Source organism: Eptatretus burgeri, chromosome 6, assembly GCF_056783735.1.
Source record: "Eptatretus burgeri isolate ZD-2024b chromosome 6, Ebu_testis_v1, whole genome shotgun sequence".
In the NCBI taxonomy this organism is placed as follows: domain Eukaryota; kingdom Metazoa; phylum Chordata; class Myxini; order Myxiniformes; family Myxinidae; genus Eptatretus; species Eptatretus burgeri.
The window spans coordinates 102,649,861-102,662,705 of record NC_140966.1 but is presented as its reverse complement, the minus strand read 5'-3'; the positions used below and the strand labels follow the sequence as shown (position 1 = coordinate 102,662,705).

The 12,845-nt window shown below is 44.9% G+C and overlaps 1 pseudogene across 1 annotated transcript in view; it reads right to left on the bottom strand.

Annotated features, from left to right (window-relative positions):
* LOC147025486 (uncharacterized) overlaps positions 1 to 12,845 on the bottom strand; it is a 22,718-nt pseudogene continuing 9,873 nt past the window's right edge. The window contains exons 4-6 of the transcript XR_015059659.1: positions 10,823 to 11,282; positions 2,707 to 3,165; positions 1 to 1,259 (exon numbers count right to left, since the gene is read on the bottom strand). The product of XR_015059659.1 is annotated as an uncharacterized LOC147025486 (transcript). The remainder of the gene's footprint in view (positions 1,260 to 2,706; positions 3,166 to 10,822; positions 11,283 to 12,845) is intronic.

Here is a 12,845-nt window from a genome sequence, read left to right as displayed (position 1 = left end):
CTGTTTCACCTGAATCTGTAACTTTTTGAAAATTAAGTAATTCATTGAAAAATGAATAATTAATCATTGAATTGAATCATCAGAAAATAAAAATAACGTTTTTGCCAAAGCACATCCTGAGCTCAAAGGATGGCTGAGAGATCACCTGAACAAACAAATAAACAAACAAACAAATAAACCAAGTAAAACTGAGAACTCCATTCCTTCGGGGCTCGGCGATGACGTCATGCATCCCCCTGGATATGGAATTGGGAAGGAGCGGTGCACAGGAATTGTTCACCAATAAGTGATGTACAATATTGTGACGTTTCTTGTTGTGATCTGAATATGACTGAATATGTTCACATGTACGATCAGAGCAAATTGAGAGACCAAGTTCTGTTAAACGGTAAACTTATCTTCCTATTCATGTTCCGATTCGTGTTCAAAATATAACATTCAATTTAAGCAAGTTGTTCCTCAATCATAAACTGATAAGAAGGACAGACACACACGAACTGATTGTAAAACCCCACTGTTTTGCTTTGTGTGTGTTTGTGGTGTAAATGTTGAAAGTGTTGAGTGTAATTTTATATAAATTACAAGGATACCTGTAAATAATGGAGAGATCAATGTGTTTTATGGGATTGAACTGGAGGAATCATGAACAATGGATTCAGGAGGGAACACCAGCGAGGTAAATCCAAAATTTACGTCTTCATCACTGGAGATTATTTCATAGTTTATAGATTGTTAAAATGTTTGTAAAATGTGGTTTCTTACCTGGATGGTTGTTACACTTGTGGATGGTTGTTGCACTTTGGCGCTTCTTTTTCAAATCGTTTCTCCCTCGGTGTCCTCTGTAACCTGGTTGGATGATGATGATTGCCCCTTCCTTGGCAGGATCCACCAGGAAATTACTCTTCACTCCACTTCTCTCAAGACCATGGGAAGGTCCACACAACATTACAACATGGAGACGTTTTCCTGGTTGATTTCAAACTCGTATCACATGATGCGGTGCCACCAACATGACCCAATCAATGTCGAAAAACATTCCGCACTCGTCGAATAACTTTCTTCACTCGGCTCTGGTTTTCAAGAGCTGAGTCTCGATCATATTTGGGACTTAAACCTGGACTACGAGAGCTCGGCTTGCTGGAATGACCCTGATAGTGCCGAGAACTTGATTGAGAGAAATTCACCTGAAAAGTAACCATTTTGTTCTCATTGTGGGTTTTCTTCAGATGGTTCCTTGTTCTGTGTCCATGAGAGTTTGTCTGCAGAGAAAAGGGCAGATTAAAATGATTCAACCAATCACATTGGATGAAGATTTGGATTAACATCAGTAGGAGATGGTTATCAGTTAATGGTTAAATTAATATATATTTTGTAGCCATTGACAGCAGATGGTTGAAGAATCAGGTGACAGGCATTGTGGGTATTTTTATGAACAATCTAAACTTCATGCACGTAATCTGATTTCAGGAGTTATTTTCATTGTTAAACTTGAATAATGACAAAGAAAAGGACAAACAAAATATTGGTGATAAAAGTATTGTTGGAGAGAAGTGAAAGATTTCTCTATTATAACCAACGGTGACCTGTTTGGTATTCCCATCTGAACCCAGGGCTCATGATGTGAGAAACCCACGTTAAAATCCAGACACTGTGTTGGTTTGTTCCTGGTCTGATTAACATCCGCATAATTCAGGGAAAGTGACCGTGGTGTGTTATTATGTCATGGAAGGCTCCTTGGTTGATATTAGAGCGGGACATTTGAAATGTAAATGTTCAAGAAAGGTGGAAAAAGGACCAAAACGGATGAACATGGAAGGTGAGGGGAAAGAGGGCTGTGTTACTCTTCCTCACTCGATATGATTTGTCGACTGGAGAGTTCATAGAACACATTAACCCACGCTGTCTTGAGAAACAAGGACATGGACGTGGTCTACGATCAGAAAATCTGATTGTTCCTGATGACAAAAAATGCCGAAATATTATGTCCAAGTACTGCGAAACGGAAGGGTTGTGAAAGTGCTAAAAAGGTGATTTGTGTTCCACACTGTTGAAGTGAACAATCAAATTCAACTTAAATAAAGATTGTAAAGGTTGCACAAAAAAAATTCCTGTTTACTGCTGTTGACCCAGCATCATTTACACCGTCTTATTAGACATGTTACATTCGTTATTTGTTTCTGTTGTTTGTGTTCTTGATGACGTCCCGAAAACAGTTTCCTGTTTGGACTTGGTTTTCAATCTTGTTTGATTGCCAGACAGACAGAAAGAATAAAAACTTATCTCACTCCTCTGTGCACATGTGTGATCGGGACAAATTCAGAGCCAAAGTTCTGTGAAACTTCAGATTCGTTTTTCTGTTCATGTTCCGGTTCGTATTCAAAATATAACATTCAATTTAAATAGGATCTTCTTTTATCATAAACTGATAAGGTGGAAAGGGCCATGAACCAAGTGTTTAACCCTGCAGTGCGCTGCATGTGTGTGGGGTAAATATTGGAAGTGTTGAGTGTAATTTTATATAAATTACAAGGAAATCTGTAAATAATGGAGAGATCAATGTGATTGATGGGATTGAACCGGAGGAATCATGAATAATGGATTCAGGTGGGAACACCAGCAAGGTAAATCCAAAATTTACATCTTCATCACTGGAGATTATTTCTTAGTTTAGAGATTGTGAAAATGTTTGTAAAATGTGTTTCTTACCTGGATGGTTGTTGCACTTTGGTGCTTCTTTTTCAAGTTGTTTCTAACCAGGTATCCTCCGTAATCTGCTTGAATAATGACGGCTGCTTCTTCCTTGGCACGATCAACCTGGAGATTACTCTTCATCCCACTTTTCTCATGTCCGTGGGAAGACACCACAACATCACAACGTGGAGATGGTTTCTTGATGGATTTCAATCTCGTTTCACATGATGCAGTGCCACCATCATGACCCAATCGAGGTCGAATGACTTTACCCATCTGCACTCGACGCTGGTCCTCCAGAGCTGTCTTGATGATACATGGGACTTAAACTTGGACTGCGAGAGCTCGGCTTGCTGGAACCTACCTGGTATCTTGAGAACCTGATTGAGAGGAATTCACCTGAAAAGTAACGATGTTGTTCTCATCGAGGGTTTTCTTCAGATGGTTCCTCGTTCTGTATCCACGGTAGTTTGTCTGCAGAGAAAAGAGCAGATTAAAATATTGGGAGAAGCTTCATTCAACCAATCACATTGGATAAGGATTTGGATTAACATAAGTTCGAGATGGTAATCAGTGAATTGATAAATTAATATATTTTGCAGCCATTCACAGCAGAGAGTTGAAGAATCAGGTGACAGACATTGAGGATCTATTCCTCACAAATCTAAACTTCATACATGTAAACTCATTACAGGAGTTGTTTTCATTTATAAAAGTTGAGCGATGGTAAAGAAGAGCACAAACAAAACTAGAAGGGCACTCGCTGGACAGCATACCTCCACCATGTAATGCCTGATCCACGAGAACGTATCTGGCCCAACACATTTTTCTGAGATCATGCTATATGTCATTTTGGCCTAATCTCTCAAGGGTGAAGAAATACTTTAAAAATTAAATAATTCTCACATCCAGATCCAGAAATGATCTTCACCAAAATCGAATCAACTCGTCGTGGTCACACACCCAACCTGTGCACCAAATTTTGTCCGAATACATAAATAACTTTTTGAAATATTGTGCTCCATATCGTTTTGGCCCGTCCGTCAACAGTGAAGAATCACTTTGAAAATTCCAGAAGTCGGATCCAGATCTGGATCTTCACCAAAATCTGGTTAACACAGAGAACACATAACAAGGGGAGCAGGAGCCGAGGGGTGGGCGAGAGAATTACAAAATAGTGGGGAACAGAGACATTCGGAGATCTGTGGATGGGAAAGAGAAGGGGCGAGGTACATGGTGAGAGATGGGGCTGGGAGCATGGGGAGAGATGGGTCGAGGTACATGGGGAGAGATGGGGCGTGGTACATGGGGAGAGATGGGGCGAGGTACATGGGGTGGCGAACATGGGGAGAGATGGGGCGAGGTACATGGGGTGGCGAACATGGGGAGAGATGGGGCGAGGTACATGGGGAGAGATGGGGTGGGGAACATGGGGAGAGATGGGGCGAGGTACATGGGGTGGCGAACATGGGGAGAGATGGGGCGAGGTACATGGGGAGAGATGGGGTGGGGAACATGGGGAGAGATTGGGTGGGGAACATGGGGAGAGATGGGGTGGGGAACATGGGGAGAGACGGGGTGGGGAACATGGGGAGAGATGGGGTGGGGAACATGAGGAGAGATGGGGCGCGGTACATGGGGAGAGATGGGGTGGGGAACATGGGGAGAGATTGGGTGGGGAACATGGGGAGAGATGGGGTGGGGAACATGGGGAGAGATGTCGTGGGGAACATGGGGAGAGATTGGGTGGGGGACATGGGGAGACATGGGGTGCGGCACATGGGGAGAGATGGGGTGCGGGACATGGGGAGAGTTGGGGCGCGGCACATGGGGAGAGATGGGGCGCGGTACATGGGGAGAGATGGGGCGCGGTACATGGGGAGAGATGGAGCGGGGAACATGGGGAGAGATGGGGCGAGGTACATGGGGAGGGATGGGGGGGGGAACAGGGGGAGAGAGGGGGGGGGGAGCAGGGGGAGAGATGGGGGGGGGTACATGGGGAGAGATGGGGCGGGGAACATGGGGAGAGATGGGATGCGGTACATGGGGAGAGATGGGGCGCGGTACATGGGGAGAGATGAGGCACGGTACATGGGGAGAGATGGGGTGAGGTACATGGGGTCAACAAGAGGGTACTCCAGGGACTTTCAGGAAGGAAAGCAGGGAATTTGAAAGCGGTGGGTATGGGTTGGATTAACAGGGGTAGAAAAGATCAAGGTTTTGGATGGGGAATGATATGAGATGGAGGTGAACAGTTGTTTTGAAGACCTGGAGGGAGGAGTGGGATTGAAGAGAGTGTGGGAGATTGTTCCAGATGTGGGGAAAAACAGGAATGAAAGAATGAAGGTGAGCAGTAATTTTTGATTCTGGCAGTTTCACCGGAATGGGGTTCTTGGTGGACCTTCGACACACTGTGGAAATATAGGGCGGAGTGGGGGGGGGGGAGGGAGAAAAACAGGAGAGGAGACGTTAGAAGACAGAAGGACCACCGAACTGCCTGTGGTGTGAGAGTGACAGACCCAAAGACTCAGCTTCATCACGGTGGATATCAAAGATTCTCAATGCCTTGGTTTCCACAGCATGAAGCAGATTGAAGTGTGTGGCAGGAAGACCACCCCAAATGGGAGAGCAGTACACCATCAGGCTGTGGATGAAAGCTTTGTTTGTGGTCAGGAGCTCAGGTTTGCCAAAGGAGGACTTTGCATGATGGAGGATGCCCAGTCAGTGACTGGCTTTGGAGGCCAGGTTGGAAATGTGGCTTTCCCAAGAAAGATCATGATAGATAGTGAGGCCCAAACGCTTGAATGAAAGGACTTGTTCAAAAGGGATTGTTGAGAAAGTAGATGGGTGGGGGGTTCCAGACGGTCCTTTCGGAGAGACAAAGTGAGTGTGAGATTTGTCATGAATAAAAGACATGTTCCAAGTGTTTGACCAGCTTGTGATTTTGTCCAGATCTGCAGAGAGTGAAGACGCTGCTGACTTCTGACCAGAAAGACGAGAGAGGCCACGGCAGGGGGTGGAGTCATCAGCAAAGAGCAAAAGAAGATTTTGCAGAGAATTGGAGAGATCATTGATGAAAACCAGAAAAAGCACAGGGCCCAGAACACTGCCTTGAGGATCTCCAGCCTGGACAAGAAGAGGACATTAGAGAGAGCCATTAAGAGCCACGCATCTACTGTAACAGAAGGGGAAGTCTGTGAGCCTTGAGTGGAGATTGCCTTGAATACCATAAGAGGAGAGTTTGGTGAGCAGTGCAGGATGACAGGCCATATTGAAACCTCATGATATGTCTGTGGAGATGGCTCTGATCTCATGTCTGCCATTAAGGACCTCCATCCATTGTTAGGAAAGCAGAAGCAGCATGTCCAGGGTGCGCGACCTGGTCTGAATCCAAATTGATGATGGAAAATCAAGCCATTGGAGAAGAGGAAGGATTTAATGTCGGAAACAATGATGCATTTTCAAGACCTTGCTGTTGATAGGGAGCAGGTTAATTGATGTGCAGTTGTAGGGATCAGTTTTTGTACCTTTTTTATGCAGAGCAGTAATGTTTGCTTATTTCCAAGCAAATGTTAGATGACGTTGAGCAAATGAGAAGGTGAATGGGAAAGAGAGAGCGTGAGCAAGAACAGCAGAGCAGGTTTTTAGGACACATCGGCTAATGCTATCCTGACTGTTTCGTGGACAGTACAACATACATACAAACAAGAGGTGTCAGTGGAGGGGAAGCCAAAGTCAGAGGTATCCCTGGGGATGTGGAGGAGTGAGGGAAGTGCATGGAGAGTGAGGAAAAGAGTTTTTGATAAAGAGAGCATCTCCAGTGCCAGCACGAGCAGAACTCGGGTCTATCATACCAGAGGAGTGAGTAACCACAGAGATAAACTAAGGGGTCAGAGACATATTGAAGGAGGAAAGTTTCTGTTCAGCAGATGATGTCTGGTTTGCCAGTGGGAACCTGTATGGAGAGATCTGTCAGGTCAGAGCAAAGGCCCTGGATGTTTGAAGTCCACAATGTTAAAGAAGAGGGAGGGGAGGAGGAGGGAGGGAGAGTTGTTGATAGTATGTTGGAGATTGCAGAAGAGCGAGGGGAGAGGGCCGGATGGGGAGGAAGACGAACGGGCTCGGTGTTGTTGGGATGCGGCACAGTGGGAAGTAAAAAGAGAGGGGGCAGAGGGAAGTAGGTGATTGTAGGAGGTGGAAGAATGAGTTGGAGAGAGAGAGTGGGGGAAGGAGGCAGCTTTGTGGATGTGAAGGGGAGGAGGGATAGTTTTGAGAAGGGGAAGTGAGCAGGCAGATTTCAAGGGGAGGGGAAATGGGGGAAATTAGAAGGAGGAGGGTGACAGGGGAGAATTTCGGGAGTAGGGTGAAGGGGGCGCTTTTGAGAAAGGTGAGGGGGAAGCCTGGGGGAAGGGGAAGTGAAGTTTGCTTTGAAGAGGAAGGAAGCAGCTGATTTGAGAGGGAAGCTTTTCGAAGGAGGGGAGACGATGAGAGCAGGCACAGCCATGGGGGAAGAGGGATAATGTAGGGGTGGGGAGAGGGGAAGGGTGAGATTGGGTATTTGTATGGTAAAGAAGGGAGTGGCTGTGGGGGGAGGACCAAGATTTGAGAGGGTGGGAAGAGGGGGAGGTATGACGAGAGGAAAGAGAGAGCACGTTTTAGGTGTTGAGGAGTGTACTGAATGAGAGAGTGGGATAGTTGTTCGGTTGGAAAGGAGCCCACAGATGTTTGAACACAACACAGTTTTTGATACCAGAGGGTGGGGGGGCTGTTAGTAAAGGGAGTGGAAAGAGAGGAGGTAGGATGGGGGACAGGATGGGGGTTGTTTGGAGGGGGTAGATTTCAGGAAGTGGGGTGAATTTGCACTGAAGTTGGAAAAAAAAAAAGATGGAAAACGAACAAGAATTGCAAAATGGGATTTAAAAAATTTGGAGGTTAGAGAAACGTTGAAATAAATTGGAGGATGGATGGAGTGCAGGAGAGGTGAGAGAATGGAGAGGTGCACGAGAGAGAGAGAGAGAGAGAGAGAGAGAGAGAGAGAGAGAGAGAGAGAGAGAGAGAGAGAGAGAGAGAGAGAGAGAGAGGTGCACGAGAGAGAGAGAGAGGTGCACGAGAGAGAGAGAGAGAGAGAGAGAGAGAGAGAGAGAGAGAGAGAGAGAGAGAGAGAGAGAGAGAGAGAGAGAGAGAGAGAGAGAGAGAGAGAGAGAGAGAGAGAGAGAGAGAGAGAGAGAGAGAGAGAGAGAGAGAGAGAGAGAGAGAGAGAGAGAGAGAGAGAGAGAGAGAGAGAGAGAGAGAGAGAGAGAGAGAGAGAGAGAGAGAGAGAGAGAGAGAGAGAGAGAGAGAGAGAGAGAGAGAGAGAGAGAGAGAGAGAGAGAGAGAGAGAGAGAGAGAGAGAGAGAGAGAGAGAGAGAGAGAGAGAGAGAGAATGCACGAGAGAGAGAGAGAGAGAGAGAGAGAGAGAGAGAGAGAGAGAGAGAGAGAGAGAGAGAGAGAGAGAGAGAGAGAGAGGTGCACGAGAGAGAGAGAGAGAGAGAGAGAGAGAGAGAGAGAGAGAGAGAGAGAGAGAGAGAGAGAGAGAGAGAGAGAGAGAGAGAGAGAGAGAGAGAGAGAGAGAGAGAGAGAGAGAGAGAGAGAGAGAATGCACGAGAGAGAGAGAGAGAGAGAGAGAGAGAGAGAGAGAGAGAGAGAGAGAGAGAGAGAGAGAGAGAGAGAGAGAGAGAGAGAGAGAGAGAGAGAGAGAGAGAGAGAGAGAGAGAGAGAGAGAGAGAGAGAGAGAGAGAGAGAGAGAGGTGCACGAGAGAGAGAGAGAGAGAGAGAGAGAGAGAGAGAGAGAGAGAGAGAGAGAGAGAGAGAGAGAGAGAGAGAGAGAGAGAGAGAGAGAGAGAGAGAGAGAGAGAGAGAGAGAGAGAGAGAGGTGCACGAGAGAGAGAGAGAGAGAGAGAGAGAGAGAGAGAGAGAGAGAGAGAGAGAGAGAGAGAGAGAGAGAGAGAGAGAGAGAGAGAGAGAGAGAGAGAGAGAGAGAGAGAGAGAGAGAGAGAGGGGAAAGAGAGAGAGAGAGAGAGAGAGAGAGAGAGAGAGAGAGAGAGAGAGAGAGAGAGAGAGAGAGAGAGAGAGAGAGGTGCACGAGAGAGAGAGAGAGAGAGAGAGAGAGAGAGAGAGAGAGAGAGAGAGAGAGAGAGAGAGAGAGAGAGAGAGAGAGAGAGAGAGAGAGAGAGAGAGAGAGAGAGAGAGAGAGAGAGAGAGAGAGAGAGAGAGAGAGAGAGAGAGAGAGAGAGAGAGAGAGAGAGAGAGAGAGAGAGAGAGAGAGAGAGAGAGAGAGAGAGAGAGAGAGAGAGAGAGAGAGAGAGAGAGAGAGAGAGAGAGAGAGAGAGAGAGAGAGAGAGAGAGAGAGAGAGAGAGAGAGAGAGAGAGAGAGAGAGAGAGAGAGGTGCACGAGAGAGAGAGAGAGAGAGAGAGAGAGAGAGAGAGAGAGAGAGAGAGAGAGAGAGAGAGAGAGAGAGAGAGAGAGAGAGAGAGAGAGAGAGAGAGAGAGAGAGAGAGAGAGAGAGAGAGAGAGAGAGAGAGAGAGAGAGAGAGAGAGAGAGAGAGAGAGAGAGAGAGAGAGAGAGAGAGAGAGAGAGAGAGAGAGAGAGAGAGAGAGAGAGAGAGAGAGAGAGAGAGAGAGAGAGAGAGAGAGAGAGAGAGAGAGAGAGAGAGAGAGAGAGAGAGAGAGAGAGAGAGAGAGAGAGAGAGAGAGAGAGAGAGAGAGAGAGAGAGAGAGAGAGAGAGAGAGAGAGAGAGAGAGAGAGAGAGAGAGAGAGAGAGAGAGAGAGAGAGAGAGAGAGAGAGAGAGAGAGAGAGAGAGAGAGAGAGAGAGAGAGAGAGAGAGAGAGAGAGAGAGAGAGAGAGAGAGAGAGAGAGAGAGAGAGAGAGAGAGAGAGAGAGAGAGAGAGAGAGAGAGAGAGAGAGAGAGAGAGAGAGAGAGAGAGAGAGAGAGAGAGAGAGAGAGAGAGAGAGAGAGAGAGAGAGAGAGAGAGAGAGAGAGAGAGAGAGAGAGAGAGAGAGAGAGAGAGAGAGAGAGAGAGAGAGAGAGAGAGAGAGAGAGAGAGAGAGAGAGAGAGAGAGAGAGAGAGAGAGAGAGAGAGAGAGAGAGAGAGAGAGAGAGAGAGAGAGAGAGAGAGAGAGAGAGAGAGAGAGAGAGAGAGAGAGAGAGAGAGAGAGAGAGAGAGAGAGAGAGAGAGAGAGAGAGAGAGAGAGAGAGAGAGAGAGAGAGAGAGAGAGAGAGAGAGAGAGAGAGAGAGAGAGAGAGAGAGAGAGAGATATATTCAGAGAACACGATACCACGCTGTCTTGAGAAACAAGGACACATGCGGTGTCTTCAAGCAGCAAATTTGATTGGTCCTGATGACATAAAATTATGTAATATTTTATCCAAGTCCTGCCAAATGGAAGGGTTTTGAAAGTACTCAGAAGGCGTTTTGTGTTCCTCACATCACAGGAATGTAACTTATTTTGTGTTACAATAACAAGAGTATAACTTCATTGAAATAAAAGAAAGATTTTAAAGGTTGAAGAAAGAAAGTTCCAGAATTTTACCGCCCTTGAGAAGGTGTCTATCACACCTCCCTATTTAACACGTTCCATTCATTATTTGTGTCTGTTTGTGTCCTTCATGAGGTCCTTAAAAACAGTTTCCTGTTTGGAATGGTTTTCAATCTTGTTTGACTGTCAAAAAAAATCAAGAAATGTCACTCCTCTCTGCACATGTGTGATCGAGACAAATTCAGAGCCAAACGACTGTAAACTACAGATTTGTTTTCCACTTCAAATTAAACTTTAAATTTAAATCAAGTTGTTCTTCAATCATAAACTGATGTTTGTAGACAGAAGTCATCGAATTGTTTAAACTTATGTTCGCTTCACGTGTGTGTGGGGTAAATATTGGAAGTGTTGAGTGTAATTTTTGACAAATGACAAGGATATCTGTAAATAATGGAGAGGTGAACGTGCTTTATGGGATTGAACTGGAGGAATCATGAACAATGGATTCAGGAGGGAACACCAGCAAGGTCAATCCAAAACTGACATCTTCATCAGTGTAGATTATTTCAGAGTTTAGAGATTGTTAAAATGTTTGTAAAATGTGGTTTCTTACCTGGATGGTTGTTGCACTTTGGTGCTTCTTTTTCAAGTTTTTTCTAACCAGGTATCCTCTGTACCCTGCTTGGATGATGACGGCTGCTTCTTCCGTGGCAGGATCAACCTGGAAATTACTCTTCATCCGAATTCTCTCATATCTGTGGGAAGACACCGAAACATCACAACGTGGAGATGGTTTTTTGATGGATTTCAATCTCGTTTCACATGATGCAGTGCCACCATCATGACCCAAACGAGGTCGAATAACTTTACCGATCTGCACTCGTTGCTGGTACTCGAGAGCTGAGTCTTGATCATTGGGACTCAAACCTGGACTGTGAGAGCTCAGTCTGCTAAAATGTCCCTGATCGCTCCGAGAACCTGATTGAGAGGAATTCACTTCATAATCTGCTGATTTGTCCAGGAAATTAACAATGTTGTTCTCATCATGGCTTTTCTTCAGATGCTTCCTCACTCTTTATCCACGGTCGTTTGTCTGCAGAGAAAATTGCAAAATTAAAATAATGGGAGAAGCTTAATTCAGCCAGTCACAGTTGATGATGATTCCGGTGTGTATGTGTGTATGTGTGTATGTGTGTATGTGCGTATGTGCGTATGTGCGTATGTGTGTGTGTGTATATATATATATATATATATATATATATATATATATATATATATATATATATAAATCCAGCTGGTCCTGGGATGAAAGAAAGAAATTGTGCATTGGAATTTGCTGGAGATAAAATCACGTAGATATATATATATATATATATATATATATATATATATATATATATATATATATATATATATATATATATATATATATATATATATATATATATATATATATATATATATATATATATATATATGAGGGAGTGATTCAACCATTCGAGTGGAGCACTCTCCGGGTTACCTCAATTGCAAAATTGGTGTTCCTGGTGTTTCCTGCTCTCCGTGCGGCCGCATGTATCGATATAAAATAAACAATTTTCTCTCAAGTTCATCGATGTGTTCATGCCAAAAGTAAAGGGTGATCGATGCCCCGACATATGTGCTGTTGATATATGTGCATCCATTCACAGCAGACGGTTCTACCATCAGTGAAAGGCAATGTCTGGATTTTGAACAATCTGAACTCCACTGGTTCGTGTACATGATCAGATTCCAGGAATTATTATTTTTTTGAAACAAATCAGAAAGAAAAGCAAAAACAAACAAGAAAAAGTGCAATCAGAGATTACAGACCCTCGCCGGGACCTGCTTTGTGTGGTGTTTGTGTAATTTTGTTACATAATTAAGAGACATAATTAGAACTGCCGCTTTAAAACTGCTGGCAGTGATGACCGGGTGCCAAGACGTCCTGCTTTGATTGGACACCTGAGCCTGACCCATGACCTTTTTTATGATTATTCAATTTAATTCGGAATGGGATTAAAATAACTTCAATGCAAATCAAATGAAAGACCAACCAAGTCCTGCATTGGAGTCATCAGAAGGAACTTGAACAAGCAAAAAGCAAAGATGAAGTCATCAGGAGGAACCTGGATAGGATTTACATTTCAGCTGCTACTTCTCTACCATCCATCCATCCATTTGGACCATACTCTGTGCAGAGCGTTGGTGCTGCCAAAGCAGTCTCCTTGGCTATTGGGCACAATCCTGGACCGGTCGCCACTCCAACACAGTATACCAGCATGTTGGCACTCATTTTGCCGACCTCGGAAAGTTGACAGGTTGAGCCAACTCCACCTGGTATTAATTCAACAGCTGAGCGGGGTTTGAACTCAGGACCCTCAAATCCAAAGCCTGCCACCCTCACCATTAAGCCAACACCAGGCATACTCCTCTTCCCTCAAACCATAAATAATTCTGGCTGCCAGACCATGCATCCGATCAAGTTGAAATTTAAAACATGTATTCCGCATCAATACTCGATCATAATTGTCAAGTTTCATGTCGATTGATTAAGCGGTTCCAGACAAAACATTATTTAATATATCCTTAAATCCAATATGACTGCCAAAGCA